At 43.0% G+C, this 16,246-nt stretch overlaps 1 protein-coding gene across 1 annotated transcript in view; it reads right to left on the reverse strand.

Annotated features, from left to right (window-relative positions):
- ZNF410 (zinc finger protein 410) overlaps positions 1 to 13,436 on the reverse strand; it is a 37,713-nt gene extending 24,277 nt beyond the window's left edge. Inside the window, exon 1 of the mRNA XM_004698705.2 lies at positions 13,310 to 13,436. The gene's annotated coding sequence lies outside the window, so the exon portion shown is untranslated. The remainder of the gene's footprint in view (positions 1 to 13,309) is intronic.
- Positions 13,437 to 16,246: the final 2,810 nt, after the last annotated feature.

The following is a 16,246-nucleotide window of genomic DNA, read 5'->3' on the forward strand; positions in this document are numbered from 1 at the left end:
TATGATGCAAGTAACTACTGAATATGCATGTCTTATGGGTACCTGTAAGTCCCAAGACAGTAAAGGTGGTCCATCAAGAGGAGCTGAGGTGAGCATGCTACCATAAAATGTGTCCAACTTGTTTATTGTATTGTCTCTCCTAGCTTTCCTAGCCTCTATGACTTTACTACACTCTTGCACCTACTGGCTCTTTGGTTGTTGGAGGCTGGTTTCTTTGCTCCCATAAAGATTTACAGCGTTGGCCACTGGAGATCCCCTTGCAGAGGGGTCTCGGGGAGGAGATGAGCCAGTCAGGGTGCGATGTAGCAACGATGAAAAATACAACTTTCCTCTAGTTCCTAAATGTTTCCTCCCCGCTCCCACTATCATGACACGAATTCTACCTTGCAAGTCTGGCTAGACCAGAGGAGGTACACTGGTACAGATAGGAACTGAAAATCCAGGGAATCCAGGGCGGATGATCCCTTCAGGACCAGTGATGTGAGTGGCAAAACAGGGAGGGTAGAGGGAGAGTGGGTAGGAAAGAGGGAACCGATTACAAGGAACTATATGTGACCTCCTCCCTGGGGGACAGACAACCGAAAAGTGGGTGAAGGGAGACGTCAGACAGGCCAAGATATGACAAAATAACAATTTATAAATTATCAAGGGCTCATGAGGGAGGGGGGAGCGGGGAGGGAGGGGGAAAATGAGGACCTAATATGAGGGCTTAAGTGGAGAGGAAATGTTTTGAGAATGATGAGGGCAATGAATGTACAAATGCGCTTTACACAATTGATGTGTGTATGGAATGTGATAAGAGTTGTATGAGCCCCTAATAAAATGATTAAAAAAAAAAAAGATTTACAGCCTTGGAAATCCACAGGAGCAGTTCTCCTCTATCCTACAGGGTTGCTATAAATTGGAATTGACTTAATAGCAGTGAGTTCTTGGTTTATTTAATTTATTTTTTAATAATTAAATCATTTTATTGGGGGCTTGTACAACTCTTATCACAATCCACACATACATCCATTGTGTCAAGCACTTTTGTATGTTTCCCTCATCATTCTCGAAAACATTTGCCTTCTACTTGAGCCCTTGGTATCAGCTCCTCATTTTTCCCCTCCCTCCTTGCACCACCCCCCATGAATCCTTGATAATTTATAAATTATCATTTTGTCATATCTTACTCCTTCTGACATGTCCCTTCGCCCACTTCTCCACTGTCTGTCCCCCAGGGAGGAAGTTATATGTAGATCCTTGTAACCTGTTCCCCTTCTCCCTCACCTTCCCTTCACCATGCCGGGTTTATTTTATCATACACAAGGTAATCTCAGAGTACGAAAGAGGCCCAGGATGCAAATTTTCCATTAATACCAGGGTAGATCAGAAAACCAGAATCATATAGACTTACTGAAATGAAAGGCATTTAAAAAAAAAAAAAGGCATTTAGAAGCACTTACTGTCCCAATGGTGCCTCCCACCCATCCTTGCCAGCTGCTTCAAATCCTACTTTTTTATCCTAAAGAAGTAACAATTTACAAGCCCACACCCAAACCAAACCAAATGCTTAATTACCCGAGAGGGCATTTCCTAAGCTGTAAATGTTTGTGGCAGGAGCACTAGCTGGTGCAGTGGGGTTACGTGCTGTTAAGACTCACAGCCTTGGAAAGCGGTAGGAGCTTCTAATCTGCCCTGGAGGGTCACCAAGCCAGAACCAACTCGATGGCGAGTTTTGAAAGAAATCTTTCTGGGAGCAGACTGCCTCCTCTTTCTCCTGTGGAGCAGCTGGTGGTTTCAAACTGTTAACCTTGTGATTAGCAGTCCAAAGCATAACCCACTACCACCAGATGGGCTCTTTTATTTTAAAAGTGCTCTTTTATGTTCCCTACATAAGTCACCACGAACCCCCCACCGTTCCTTTCACATACTGTATATACTGAGTATAAGCCAACCTGAATATCAGCCGAGGCACCAAATTTTACAAAAACTGCATAAAAAATGTGCTGGGGGGATGGCGCATTTTATCCATTATGACTTTTGTCCTTAGGGAAGCAGGAAGGACCCCACAAGAAGTTCTGACTCCTGTACTTCCCTATTTTAAAGCCATGTTGAGGGGCTATCCCCAATTCCTAGGTCAAGATGAATTAACCCCAAGTTGGAGCACTAGAAAGTGTTCTTTACAAACATTACTGTTACCATTTAGAAACATGAGCATTATTACCTAAGTTTTGTGTTTTAAGAAAAACTATCCACCTACAAAATTTGCCTTGATACAGACAGTTCTGGTTTGACTAATCACGTTGAGTGCTGAGTGTATGCAAGGTGGGTCTTGGGTGAGCCACTAATGCACTGTGGATACAGACCTATGTTTACGTGTTGTCAGAACAGAAGGCACTGTATATAGAAATGTTGCTCTGAAGCAATATTTGCAAAACATGCAAACTTCTACATTTGGGAAAAAATAAAACGGGTTTTTGTTGCTTAAAAAAAAAAAGTGCTGAAGAACTCGGCTTATACACCAGTATATACGGTACTTTCCCCTCCCCGTTATTCAAGTCCTACAATAACTCTTTGTGACTCCTCATTTGACAGAGGAAGACTTAGCCAAGTTACTAAGCTGAAGCCAGGGCTCCCAACAAATTTCCGAATCTGCAGCTTCAGTGTCATTTTTAAGAACCTCTAACCCTGCAAATTAGGGAACTACACCCCCCAACAGACTTCTTTCTTTGAGGTGGCTGGAATCGGGGATAGGGCCTGACTCATTCTGTGGTTAGGTTAGGATTTCCTGCTTCTGGTGGGAAATCTCATTTCTTAAAAAGAATATAACCAACTTTACAATAAAAGTGGGGACATTTCTGAGCAGGAGGGGAGGGGCCAGGAAAGAAAATGCCCTTGGTCACACTGTCCTTGATTAGGACAAACAGCCTTGGCCTAAAGATGACACTAGGAATAAAGTGGCTATAACCACCACCACCCAAAAACCTGGAAGCTACATTATATGCACATAGTGACATGCATCTGTGGTGCTCAAAATCTGGGTTTGTATATGTGCTGTATAAACAAAAGAGAGGCTAGAACTAGCTGATTGAAGTAAAGATCAATGTATCCTATCTGACCTGGCATCCCACAACTCAAAATACACCTCGGCCAACGCCCCACATGTGGGTAAGCTGTCATCTTTGTAATGTTCCTGCTTCCTGGCTGAGGACTAGGTCTTATGTGGAATCAACCTGATAAACATGAAGCAGAGACCAGCTACCACCCTAAAAGACAGCAGGCCAAACACCCAGGGAGCCATCTTGGTAACACGTGAGCTCCAGTGGACTCCTTGGCTTGGCCAACCAAGTGAGAGGTTCTTTTATTTTCAACTGTTTTCATCTTTGTAGCTGTGCTGAGTGCACGCTGGCAAAGTTCCCTCTCTTGGCTCCAGATCCTCTGTCTGGCTTGCCTCCACCTCAATTTCCAATCCTTGGGACCTAGCCGGTAACCTATCTCCTGATCTGATTCGTATGAGTCAATGGTCTGTTGTCTCAGCAGTCAAGTTGAGGAGAATCCTACAGACTTGCCAGCCTCCACAATTACATGAGCCACTTCTTGGTTGGATCATGAGTTCCATGAGACACTGCCATGAATGGCAGAGTCCTGAGGAGTAAAAGAGAATACTGAAGAAAAGGGTTGTGGTTGATCTCAAAGATGAATGGGACAGTGGTACAGCCATTTTTGAAAAGTTAGACACTGGCAGCATCTCATTGGAATCACCTTTATGCTAATCCTTCTCAAAGAAATTATTCATGCATTAAGCATCAGGCAACCATAATAACCACAATCAATTTTAGAACATTTTCATCACCTTAAGAGGTTGCTCCCATGTTTCGGTTATAAATAATGCTGCTATGAACATTCATGTACATGTTTTTGTATGGCCACATGTTTTCCTTTGATATATAGGAATGGAATTGCTGGATCATATGGCAGCTGCATTTATCCTTTGGGGGAACTACTAGACCGTTTCCCAAAGTGGTTCAACCATTTTACAATCCTACCAGCAGTTTACGAAGGCTCCCATTTCTCTGCATTCTGAGAAACCCTGGTTATTCCCGAATCTTTAGTAAAGCTATACTAATGGGTGTGAAGTAGTATCTCATGGTAGTTTTGATTCATACTTCCCTGATACCTAATAACATTGAGCATTTTTTCATGTGCTTATTGCCATGTGAAAAACTTCTTTGGAGAAATGTCTATTCAAATGCCTGGCCCATTTGTAAAAGCACAGTGTGTTAAATGTTGGGACTGCTAACTGCAACGTCAGCAGTTCAAAACCACCAATCACTTTGCAGGAGAAAATGAGGCTGTCTGCAGCCATAAAAATTTGTCTTAGAAACCCAAAGGAGTAGTTCTATTCTGTCCTGTAGGATCTCTATGTGTCAGAATCAACTCGACAGCAATATATGGCTTAGATGCAGGTCCCATATCAGACTTACAATTTGTGAAATCTATTTCCCATTGTGAGGGTTGCTTTTAAGCTTGCAATATAAATCCTATCTTCATGTGAACAAGGCAACTCTATGAAGTTACCGAACAACACCCAATTAAACCCAACATTCAAGGATAGCTCATTGTCAGGCTTGGTTAAGTAAGAGATCTGATGATCCTAAACTACTAAATCATGTCATGACGATAAATACTGTTGCTAACTGCCCAGATTCAAGTCATCTCCATGCACAATGGAATGAAATACTGTACTTAATAATCCTGTGCCATCCTCATGACCGGTTGCTGAACGGATCTTTGTGATCATAAAAGCAGGTCACTGCCCCTTCCTTCCCAGTCCACTTTGGTCTCGAAGCCCCAATGAAAGTTATTCTGCATCATAACAAGGTGCCAACCTCCACTGGCAAACAGATACATGAGGTATAGTGGCTAGAAACTAATTATAATTATATAATATTCTCTGAATATGGAACTCTGTTACCATAATCGTTAAGTGCTTGGCTCCTAACTAAAAGGCTGGCAGTTTGAACTCACCCAATGGCTCTGCCAATATTAGGGGCATCCAGTATAACCACCCACCCGCCTTTAGGTGCAATTTACATGACAATGTTAAGGATATTATTCTTATTCAGTGGGAAACTATTTTCAATCTACTTATTAGTCTCAGAGGAAATTTCTTCCTAGGATTTCTTATCCTATTAATAAAAGAGATCAGAAATGCAATGTACATAGCAGTCACCTACATCATACAAAGTTCTTTAAAGTGGACTAATAGTTGTTCATTTCAGTTTTCTTATTCTAGTTTGTAGGTAGGTAAAAATTTAGCTGGATAATAAGAGGAAACGACATTTACGCACCAGCAGCCAAGACGCTAGGCTCATCAAATCATGTTTTCTACAGATCATAAATAGGGCATCTTGGCTCAGGATCAAGGATTTTGAAGAAAACAAACTGATCCCAGAGATTAGTTTAAGTAATATCGTTCAGACCCCTTTCTCTTTGTACCTTTGGCAACAGCTGACAATGTTGATAGCCTAAATTTATACCTACATGGTTCCCTATGGGTGTATTAGACTGCTTACAGAAAACAATCTTGGTGTATCATGTAACACATTAAAAATAACCCACCAATCCTAGCACTGTTATCACTGAATATATTCTGTAGTCAGCCTACAGGTTAAAAAGAATACAGGTAATACAAACCAGAGCAAGGAACACAAGAAGCCTTGAAAGTTCTGGAACTAAGTAATGAAAGAACTGGTGTCACCACAAGACAGTTTAGGACAACAGCAATCTCTATGATCATGACCATCCTGAGAACAACCCTCCTTCTGTTTGAAGCCAAAGAAGGGAACTGGATAAGCTGCATTTTTCTTTTTCTACAGTACAGTCAATAGCATCCTACAAATTATGTATAACACTATGTAGCTGAATTGATTGAGGATGCTGATCTATTGCAAACAAACAAGCAACAAAACCAAAAAAATCCAAGGTCTCTAAAGTAGTTAAGTGCAGTCAAGTTGATTCCAGCTCACAGGGACACTATGTACAACTAAAACGCTGCACCAGTCTTAAAATTGTTCTGTCTGAGTCCTTTGTTACAGCCACTGGGTCAATCCGTCTGGTTGAGTCTCCTCTTAAGCCTGATGTCCTTATCCAGGGTTTAGTCTCTACTGACAAAGTGTCCAAAGTACACGAGATGAAGTCTTGCCATTCACCCTTCTAAGGAACATTATTCTAAGGCAGATTTGTTTGTTCTTCTGGTAGTTCACTGTATTTTCAGTATTATTCACTGATACCATAATTCAAAGATATCAATCCTTATTCATTGTTCACTTTCACGTGCATATAAAGCCACTGAAAGTACCTTGGCTTGGGTCAGGTGCACCACAGTCTTCAAAGTGACGTCGTTGGTCTTCAGTAATTTAAAGAGGTCTTGTGCCACAAATACATCGCTTGCTGGTTCCATGAGTGTTGACTGGATCCAAGCAAAATGAAATCTTTCACTTTCATCTTTTATCTTGATGCTATCTATTTATTCAGTTGTGAGGATTTTGTTTTTCTTGTTCTTTTTGTGGGATGAATAGTTTTCTTCAGTAGATGCATCAAAGAGAAAAGAGGTATGGGGAGCAGACTGACACACCATCCAGGCTATGTCTGACCGAATCAGAAAAACCCTACAGATTGTTTTTTTCTAGATTTGGAAGTGATTTGGTTCGTAAAACAGATGAGATATAGACAGTAAGTTCTGCAAAACCTTTGTAAAATGCTTTATGATACAGATAGTTAAGAGGAGTCGTTTGTTGATCCATCGGGCCAGAATTGAAGGGGCAGAAGAGATGGCTCTCTCCTTTTTGCATAGCTAGGTCTTGAGGGGAGACGTCTTTATGTCTACCCTTATCCCTTGTGTACGTTCCTCCTTTACCTATCTATCCTTTGTCTATGGTCCATCTATTCAATGTGTCTATTCCTCCTTCATTTATCTTTGTCATGAGTATCCTGTTTCTCCCTACCTTCCCCGACTACCAAGGACATTGCTCAGGGCTACTGTCCTTTCCTGTCTCCTTGGACTTCACTTTGGCAGCTTGGTAGTCAGAAAATATATGTGGGGTACTCAAAATGGCATCTGGACAAATTTCAAGCGTAGGATGAAACCAGGGCTCTGTTAGGGGCGCCTTTGCTTTTGGGCACTACCTCAGCTTAACAAAGGTTTTCTAAGATTTTGACTCACACACACACATTTTAAAAAGTGTGTGGAAATTCCATTATATTTTAATTCTATTTTTTTCTGAAGGCTTTTTGAAGGTTCCTTTAGTGTGTGTGTTGTTGTTAGGTGCCATCAAGCCACACTGAACTCCTAGCAACCCTATGTACAACAGAACAAAAGTCTCCTGTGCCATCCTCATGACCGGTTGCTGAATGGATCTTTGTGATCATAAAAGATCCCTAGTCATCCTCACTACCACTGTTATATTTGAGACCATTTTTGCAGACACTGTGTCGATCCATCTCATTGAAGGGCTCCCTGTTTTTAACTGACCATCTATTTTACCAAATACAATGTCCTTTACCAGGGATTGATAGCTCCTGATAACATGTCTAAAGTATATGTGATGAAGTATTTCCCATCTAAGAGTCTAAGAAGCATTTTGGTTGCACTTCTTCAAGACAGGTCAGTTTGTTCTTCTAACAGTTCACGCTACTTTAAATATCCTTCACCAAGGCCAAATCCAAATAGATTCTTCTCCAATATGCTTTATGCACTGTCCAACTTCGGCATGCATGAGGTGACTGAATCACAAGTATATCAGGCACACCTTAGTCTTCAAAGTGACACCCTTGCTCTTTTGTAACAGCAAAAGCATGACTCTAGAATGACCGGGTGGCACTCCTGGAGAACTTGAAGGAGTAAAACTGTATTAGCTGGCTCCCCAGAGGAAGCCGTTTTTCGAAGATCTGGGCCAGGATTGTGGTTTTCGTTACGGTCAGCTGTAACCCATACTGCTAGCTGCAGCCCTTGATCTTCATCCACAAGGCTTCCAGCTTCAAGTCCCCCTGCTTTCAGCAAGCAAGGCTGTGTCCTCTACGTTTCGCAGGCTGCTGTCCGGTCTTCCTCTAATCCTGCTGCTGCTTTCTTCTTCGTCCCATCCAGCTTCTCAGATTAGGTGCTCAGCACACAGACTACATGGTGGAAGGCTATAACTTTGACACACCTTTCCAGATTTTAAGTCACATAGTGCCTCCTTGTTGAACAGGTGTTCAAATGGCTGTCTCTTGGTCCATACACAGGTTTCACAGAAGCACAATGAAGTGTTGTGGAATTGTCATTCTTCTCAATGTTATCTATAGCTTGTTATCATCCACACAGCACAAGGCCTTTGCATAGTCAAAAACACAGGTAAACCAATTTCTGATATTCTCTGCTTTCAGCCAAAATCTATTTGACATCAGCAATGATATTCCTACCTCTGCTTTGGTTGAAACCTGGGCAAAGTCATCTTCTCAGCCATAGGACACTAGGAAGAAAGATGAGGCTTTCTTCCCTCAACAGTTACCCTCTTGGAAACCCACAGGGACACTTCTACCCTGTTTTTCAGGGTCACCAGGAGTCGGAATGCACTCAATGGCAGGGAGTTGTTTGAGTTGGGACACTCATCTGGATGCAAAATAAAGTGGATCTCCCTTACCCAATCAACTGCTCTTCAGTAGATTTAGACTGACAGGGTGTAAGACACAGGAGACCTGCCTGGATGGTTGGGTTTCAAGGTGGCCGTCTTTACAGAAGCAGACAGCTGTATCTTTTCCCCACGGAGTGGCTAGTGGGTTCCAATTGCTGGTCTTTGGTTAGCAGCCAACACTTAATCATTGTGCCACCAAGAGCTCCCAGGATCAGTCAATAGCAATACAGAAATCTTTAGAAACAAAGTTCTACATAAAAGTGCTTAAGAAACAAGTAAATCTGCCAAATGCTTAATATACAAGAGGTTGCTTAAGAACTCTGCTTTGTTTTACCGAGTTCAAATTTCCTGAAGAACAATGGTTCTCTTTAAAAAAAAAAAAGAACTACAATCCACAGTAAGAAATGCATTCTACATTAAACTCCATACGGCAAGAACAATCCACCCCTTACACACATACAAATAAATGAAGTATCTTCATGAAACAATACTAGCCTTTACTAATTTCATTGCACTCTTGATTTTTCCATTTTTCTTTTTCTTAATGAAAAAAAAAAAAAAAAACACTAAAAATACACCCCACAACCTATGCAAGGGTTTGTCTCACACATTGGAAAACACTATGAGAACATTTTCAAATATCTGAGGCACTTATTTAACAAGTGTTAAACAGGGAATCAGCCACAAAAGCCATAGGTATCAATATACATTAAACACAATAAACAATTTTCATTAATGGGATTTGATGAAATTGAGATTACTTGAATCCTGTCCTCAAGTCTTGCCTGTGAGTTTTACAGGGGGAAATACTACACACTAGACATTAACAAGCAACGAAATGCACAACAATTCTTATACACCAGTCTTCAGTCCCAAGTTCCAAAGGAGAATTCAAGAACACTAATAGAAATCGATGGAGATGCCATTGCCCTAGAAGTAGCCTAGAAGCAACACCTGTTATATGGGACATACAGGAAGGAAGCAAATGAGGAACAGAGCAGCAACGGCCTCCGACTTCAGTCCTGACTGCCAGGCAGCAGGGGAGTCCACAAAGCACCCTGACCAGGGTTCTTACTCCTCTGCCTCATGAAAGAAACAGCCTGACCAGTGTGCCAACCTGTACCCAGCAGTAATTCCACCCTAGAAAACAGGACCCAAAATAGCCGTACTGCACTGTGTTAGACAGGGTTCTCTAGAGAGATAAAACCAAATTGCTGATAATTTAATATATTTATTTATAAAGATAATTAGATTTATAACAAGAAATGAACTGTGAAATCATACACAGACAAATATATAATACAAGAAACAGTTAAATTATAAAGCACTACAAATGGCTCAATGCAACTCACGTCCGCGAGAGACTTGTGAGAGACTAGCAGTCCTTCAAGTCTAGTCTGCTGCCAGATCTTCCTCTATTTGTAGAGAGAGCTAGGCTATGTCAGCACAGCAGCCAATCACAAGGTAGGTCACCAACTGCCAGTCCCCAGCTCCAGAGAAGTCTTAAAGGGACCTCAACTTACAGCGATACAGTCCACAGGCTAGGCGTCCCACAGGTAGTGTAACCTTTAAATTGAGGCACAGAACAAGCAAGGCACACTGGTCTGATGATCACAGAGCAAGAGACAAGAAAGGCGAGGCTCACCAAGCCATTTATCTCTCTGCCCTTCAGTTAATCCCACTTGTGTTTATCAGCCAGGCTGGCACAAAATCATGCACTTTCTTGAGACAGGCAGAAAATTCTTTGACCTTGACCTAGTTTGGGAAAGAGGTGGGGTGGGAAAACTCAGAAAAAAAGGAGAATAAAACTGAGAAGCATTATGTTTCCAACTGGTAGCAATCATAAAGGTTAAAATAGAGCACATGATATCAACCAGGGTGATTAATCTCTTTGACCATGGGCCAATCTGCTTCTCAGCTTTAACTTTAGGTAATCACGGTATAGAAATAAACAAGGTGGGGAGAGCCTAGGGTGGTGGTGGTGGTGGGGGGGGAGAAATAAACAAGGTGGGAACATTTTAAAAAAACAAAACAGAAAGTTCTGATGGTAGTGAATTACATAAACTCAAAATAACTATTTTTAGGGAGTAGGGTCAATTGTTATAAAATGGTGACAATAGGAATAGGAAAAGGAGGCACCTTTCCATATCTGGCATATCGATTTGACTAAATTCTAACGCTAAAGTGAGTACTTTGAAAGACGTTTGGAAGGCAGGGTTGGGGAACCATATGCACCTTAGAAGCCCTAGCACTGATCCCGCTTGCCCTTTCTTCCCAGCATCTTCGGAAGCACTCCATTTCCTGTCCTTTATTTATTTGTGTCTTTCAGAGCCAAGCTGACCAAACGAGCTGTCACCACTTGCTCATCGCTCATCACTCCACCAAAACTCCCTTTTCAAAGGACACCAAGGATTGTGTCAAAACAGGCACTTGCTAGATTCACCTTAGTTGACCTTTGCAATGACCTTTGTTTTTGCACGTGAACTCTTGCAAAAATCCACATTTTGTTTGGTAATCTACCCTTCCCCACTGGACATTCTTGGTAGGACTATAAATTAAGGTGCTCTTTTCTCTCCCGATGGAGCTATGGCGGCATTGAGCTAAGGTTGGCAATTCAAATCCACTAGCTGCCCTGATGGAGGAAGAGACGGCCCGCTTTGGTAAAAATGTGAAGTGTCAGAAACTCGAGGAGGAGTCCCACTCTCTCTTGTAGGGTCGATATGAGCCGGAACTGATGGGATGGCAGTAGGCTGACCCATATTAGAGGAGTCCTGGTGGCACAGCGATAAAGCACCCTTCAATACAGGTTATTTATCACATCTGGGAGAGAGAGATGTGGCTGTCTGCTTCCGTGAAATGACAGCCTTGGAAACCGCCCTCCGCGAGCAGTTCTGCTTTGTTTTATCGAGTCGTTATGAGTTGGAGTCAACTTAATGAAAACTAGTTTTCGACCCATATTTTCAGATACTTTCCCTTAGTTTATGAATCCCAAAAGAAGTTAATAAGGCTTGGATTGCAAATATGTCGGCGTATTCTTTTCAGTAACGTAGTCAGTAGTCTCGCCCTGGGGTGTCTCTGGTTTCCAGTCTTCCTGAAGCCAAGTTCTCCAGTGTTTCCTTGACCCGATGGGCTGCCCTCACTCTTCTCCTGAAGTCAAGTGACTGCTTGCCATCAAGGGGCTCTTTCTGGCATTGCCTCTCAGAAGCACTGCCTCCTTCCTGAAGCGTTTTACTGTCTCCACTTTCAGGATGCATGCTCCTCTCACCCCACTGCATGGGGGATTCTTCTATCTCCTGATGACTCCCCTACTCAGCCACTGAACACGAATGTTCCTCGGAATGCCCTTCCGGGTTTTTTCTACACTTCCACAGTGTGAACGCATCATCGGTTGCATGGCTTTAACTGTTGGGGCCTCCAAGAGTGATGTCTACAGCCCCGACTTTTCTCTGAGCTGCACAGGTGTACAGTCAATTGCCCACTTGACATCTCTTCTAACATCTAAACGCCATTATCTCAAGCTTAATATAGTCAAAAGGGATTTTATCCCAAGCTCATTCCCCACCAGCTCCTGCCAGTCAATCTCACCCATAACCCCCCAACACAGGACCACCGCCCACTCTACACAGAAGCCACTTTTTATTACTTTGTTGCCTTCACCCCATTATCTCCAGTCCTGTTTGAAGAGACTGAAAGTCAGTCACTTCTATCTTCCCGCCACATCAACCCTCACCCTAAAACAGTCCCTGCTTCAACCGTCCCCCCTCCCTCCCTCCTTTACATTCTCTTCACAGCAGTAAAGGACATCATCTTAAAATGTGAGCTCTATTATATTACTCCCCTGGCTGAAACCCTTCAATGGTTTTCCAGTGAATCTAGACAAAATCCAAGCTCCTTCTCCTGGCTGGCAAGAACCACTGTGATGCATTCTGGCCCCTTTCCCACACATTATGGAAACGCTCTGAGGACCGCCGTATCCACAGAAGGCACTCCCATGTTCCCTCCTTTATAGCACTTATCACAATTCCTAATTATTTTGTTTTACAGAGCATACTTTTTTTGGTCTGGATACTCCCTAAATTATAAACTTCACCCAAGAGGGCAGGAACATACTTGTTTTGTTTACTCATACACCTCCCAGCACCTAGCACAGCGCCTGGAATGAGCTTAAAGGGCTTCCATACAAGTTTCCCTGTAAGTATCTGAGTGGCAACAAATAAATGTGTAATGAATAAATGGCACTGTATATGACACCCAAATTTTTATTCCTATTCCCAACCTATCTTCTGAACTCCAAGCCCTCATTTCCACATGGATCCCTGCACCTCAAGCCTAACAATGTTTAAAATCCAGGTGAGGACTTCTCTCACCAAACCCATCCTTCTTCGACCACTGCCCACTTTCCCTCTCTCATCTCCCATATTTGTTATGCCAACAATCCTTAATGTCCAAAATCTATCCCTACTGCACTGCCCAGTTTCTAGCTCTCATTACCGCTCAACTGCACTATTAAAACAGGCTTCCAGCTCGTCACCCTGCTTTTAAAATTTTCCACTTCATTTTTTTTACAGCCATTCAAGTGCTTTCTTACAATATGCTTAATGCTTAATCAAGTTCTTAATGCAGATATGCTATGTCATGCCTTCCATTCAGCATACCTCAGAATAGCCAAATCCAGAAGCATGATATTCTGAGTATTCCATACGGTGTCCAAATCTCTCTCCAGAAAATGGCAGTTTCCATTCTTCATGAACCTTTTACTCCAGACTTCAGCTAGTTTATTGTGCCAATCTGGTCGATAAACACATGTGGGATTAATTGAAGGGCAGAGGGATAAATGGCTCGATGAGCCTCGCCTTTCTAGTTCTCGGGTCTCTTTTGCTTTGTGATGGTCGCACCAGGGTGCAGCTGCCTTAGCAGTTCCCAGCTTCAGCTGGCAAGGCTGACTTCCTGCAAGACATCCCCAAGGAGAAGCCACATGGACCTACCCCGATGCAGCCCTAGGTGCTGGAGCAGCCACGTGGAGTCCCCTGCGAGCGCTGAGATGCTTACACATTCACTGTCTCGGCTTTCCTCCTGCAGTCAGCATTGTTGTATCTGCTTTGTGAGATGGTGGAGGACTTTGTGGACTGGTGTTGGACATATGGGTTAATGTTGGACTTGTGGGCTTGGGCAGCACTGGGTTGGGATGTTTTCTTGATGCGCACTTAATCTTTATATAAAACTCTCTCTTACACATGAGAAGCACATGGATTTGTTTCTCTAAAGTACCCAGACTAATACAAGACTCCACGGGACTGGCTATTAACGAACACACACACCACCCTGTTTTCGTTAGTACTCAAGGTCTTTGCTTGGGAGAGTTCTTCAATCAATAATAAACCTACTAAGCAAGGTCTATCTTGTGAAATCCTTTCCAGCTTTTAAAATCCAATGCAAATGGCATCTCCTCTATGAAATCTATGATCCTCCCCCTCCAGTCGTAGCTGATGCGTGTCCTTCCTTTGATGTTCCCACAGCACACTTAGCATCTAGTTATTATTTCATCACGTGACAGGTGCTAGCAAAAGGAGCTCTGGTGGTGTAGCAGTTATGTGTTGGGCTCTGAAGTGCAAAGTCAGTAGTTTAAAACCGAGAGTCCCTCCTTGGAAGAAAGACAGGACTTTCTATGTCTGCACAGCGTGACTGAATCGGAAACCCAGGGGGCAGTTCTACCCTGTCCTGCAGAGTCCCTATGAGTCTAGACATCCACTCCGCGGCGGTGAGCTTGGTTTGGGCTCGGTAGGTGTTAGCTGTGGGTGTGCATGGCTTTCCCACAGGCTCCTTTACCGCCTTCCTCCTGCTCTCAATACCTAGCATCAATAACAGAAGCACTCCAGAAACATTTGCTGACTGAAAGGTAAGCTTGCCCATTTACAGATTACATAACTTGTCACAAGTCAGGCATCTAGTTAGACGCAAAATGTTTAAAACTAGACCCTCAATCTTCTGATCTGTATGTAACTAGTTTAATTGTCATTATTCACCATTAAGATAACACAAAGTCAAAAAAAAAAAAGATAACACAAAGTGAAATTTCTCTCCCAAACAACCAAATACCTGACTTTACTGTTTTACCCTTAGCAAATGCTCCACTGACTCTTGTGCTAAAGTAAATAAAAGTAGAAATTTTATTTATTTTTGTTCACATGATCCGAGAGGGCATCAAAAAAGTTCATGGAAAAAAGGGATGAAAAGATAATGGAATTTTTCCACGAACTTTCTGAAGTCCTCTCATACACTGAACATACACAAATGCAATAATTTCTACATGAACAATTCAGTGACATTGATTACACATTTGCTACTGTACAACCATGCTCCTCACCTTCCTCTTCTCAATTGTTCTTCCTCACACTTCCTATCTAGTCTTGGGAGTTGTTGTGGTCAACTTGGCCCCATATATATATTTAAGGAGTACAATGCTCAAGTCAGACATTCTTTATTACTTAAGTTAAACCACTGTCTCATTTTAAGACTATGTCAATGGATATTTTTGGTTTCAGAGGTTCATCCAGTCTCCAAGGCTCTCGAAGTCAGTCCATGAAAATTTGAGATTATACTCTATAGTTTCCCTCTTGTAATCAAGATTCTTTATAGGATGTTTGATCTAAGATTCTTTATAGGATTCGTTGGTCATTCAGCAAGGGTAGCCAGGCACCATCTAGTTCTTCTGGTCTCATGGGAAGAGAGTTCACAGAGAAAATTAACCCCACATTTCATAGCCTCCTATTTCTGATTTTCCTCTTTTTTCTGTTGCTCTAGGCAACAGTGGCCGATTATTGGGCCTTGGGTGGGCACTTGCAACTTTAAGACTCGGCACTTTGCACGTAACTAGCAGGTAGTACAGAAGTGCTAAACACATTGTTAAACCAATACACTAGGAAACAGGGTCCCAAATCCCAAAACCAAGAAACCAAATCCCATGAGGTGTTTGATTGCTGGTAAGTATCCTCCGCAGCTACTCTTGTTGTTGATATAACTATTAACTATTTTTACAGGTGTATGAGTACAGTAATTGTGCAACTGGACATCACCATAAACCCGAACGCGGTGTTCCGGAAGGGGTAACACCGGCTCCCCTTCGCTCCTCTCTCCAGTCCCTGGTCTCTGCAAAATGCAGAAAGTCCCGAGTCAAAAATGAACTTGCACATGGTGCCAACCTGCAGTTTTCAGGACCTCATACTCTAGTGCGAGAAACTTTAATAAACTAGCTTAGTTATCTTAAGAAACTGTGTTGGATACATTCACCCGGAGAGAAGCAGGAGGGCTTGCAAATGCAGCCCGAGTTCCCGCGAAGGGGAATTCGCCGGCCCAGTCTCACCCGGTTGGGAGGCGCCTTCCCTCTCCCAGACCCACCAAGTCGAGGGACCAGTGGAAGGAGCGCGCAGCTCTCGGGGCGGCACCGCGCAGGGCAGCGCTCCCTGGCATCCCTCGCCCTCCATTACAACGGCCCGAGGACAAGGCCCCGGGTGCGCGGGCGGGCCCGGCGCCCAGGGCGGTCCCGGGGTCCTCGCCCCGGGGGCTTTCCGACCCCAGCTCTCGCGGGACCGTCT

Source organism: Echinops telfairi, unplaced genomic scaffold, assembly GCF_000313985.2.
Source record: "Echinops telfairi isolate 266 unplaced genomic scaffold, ASM31398v2 ScPeMD7_18;HRSCAF=68, whole genome shotgun sequence".
Lineage (NCBI taxonomy): Eukaryota > Metazoa > Chordata > Mammalia > Afrosoricida > Tenrecidae > Echinops > Echinops telfairi.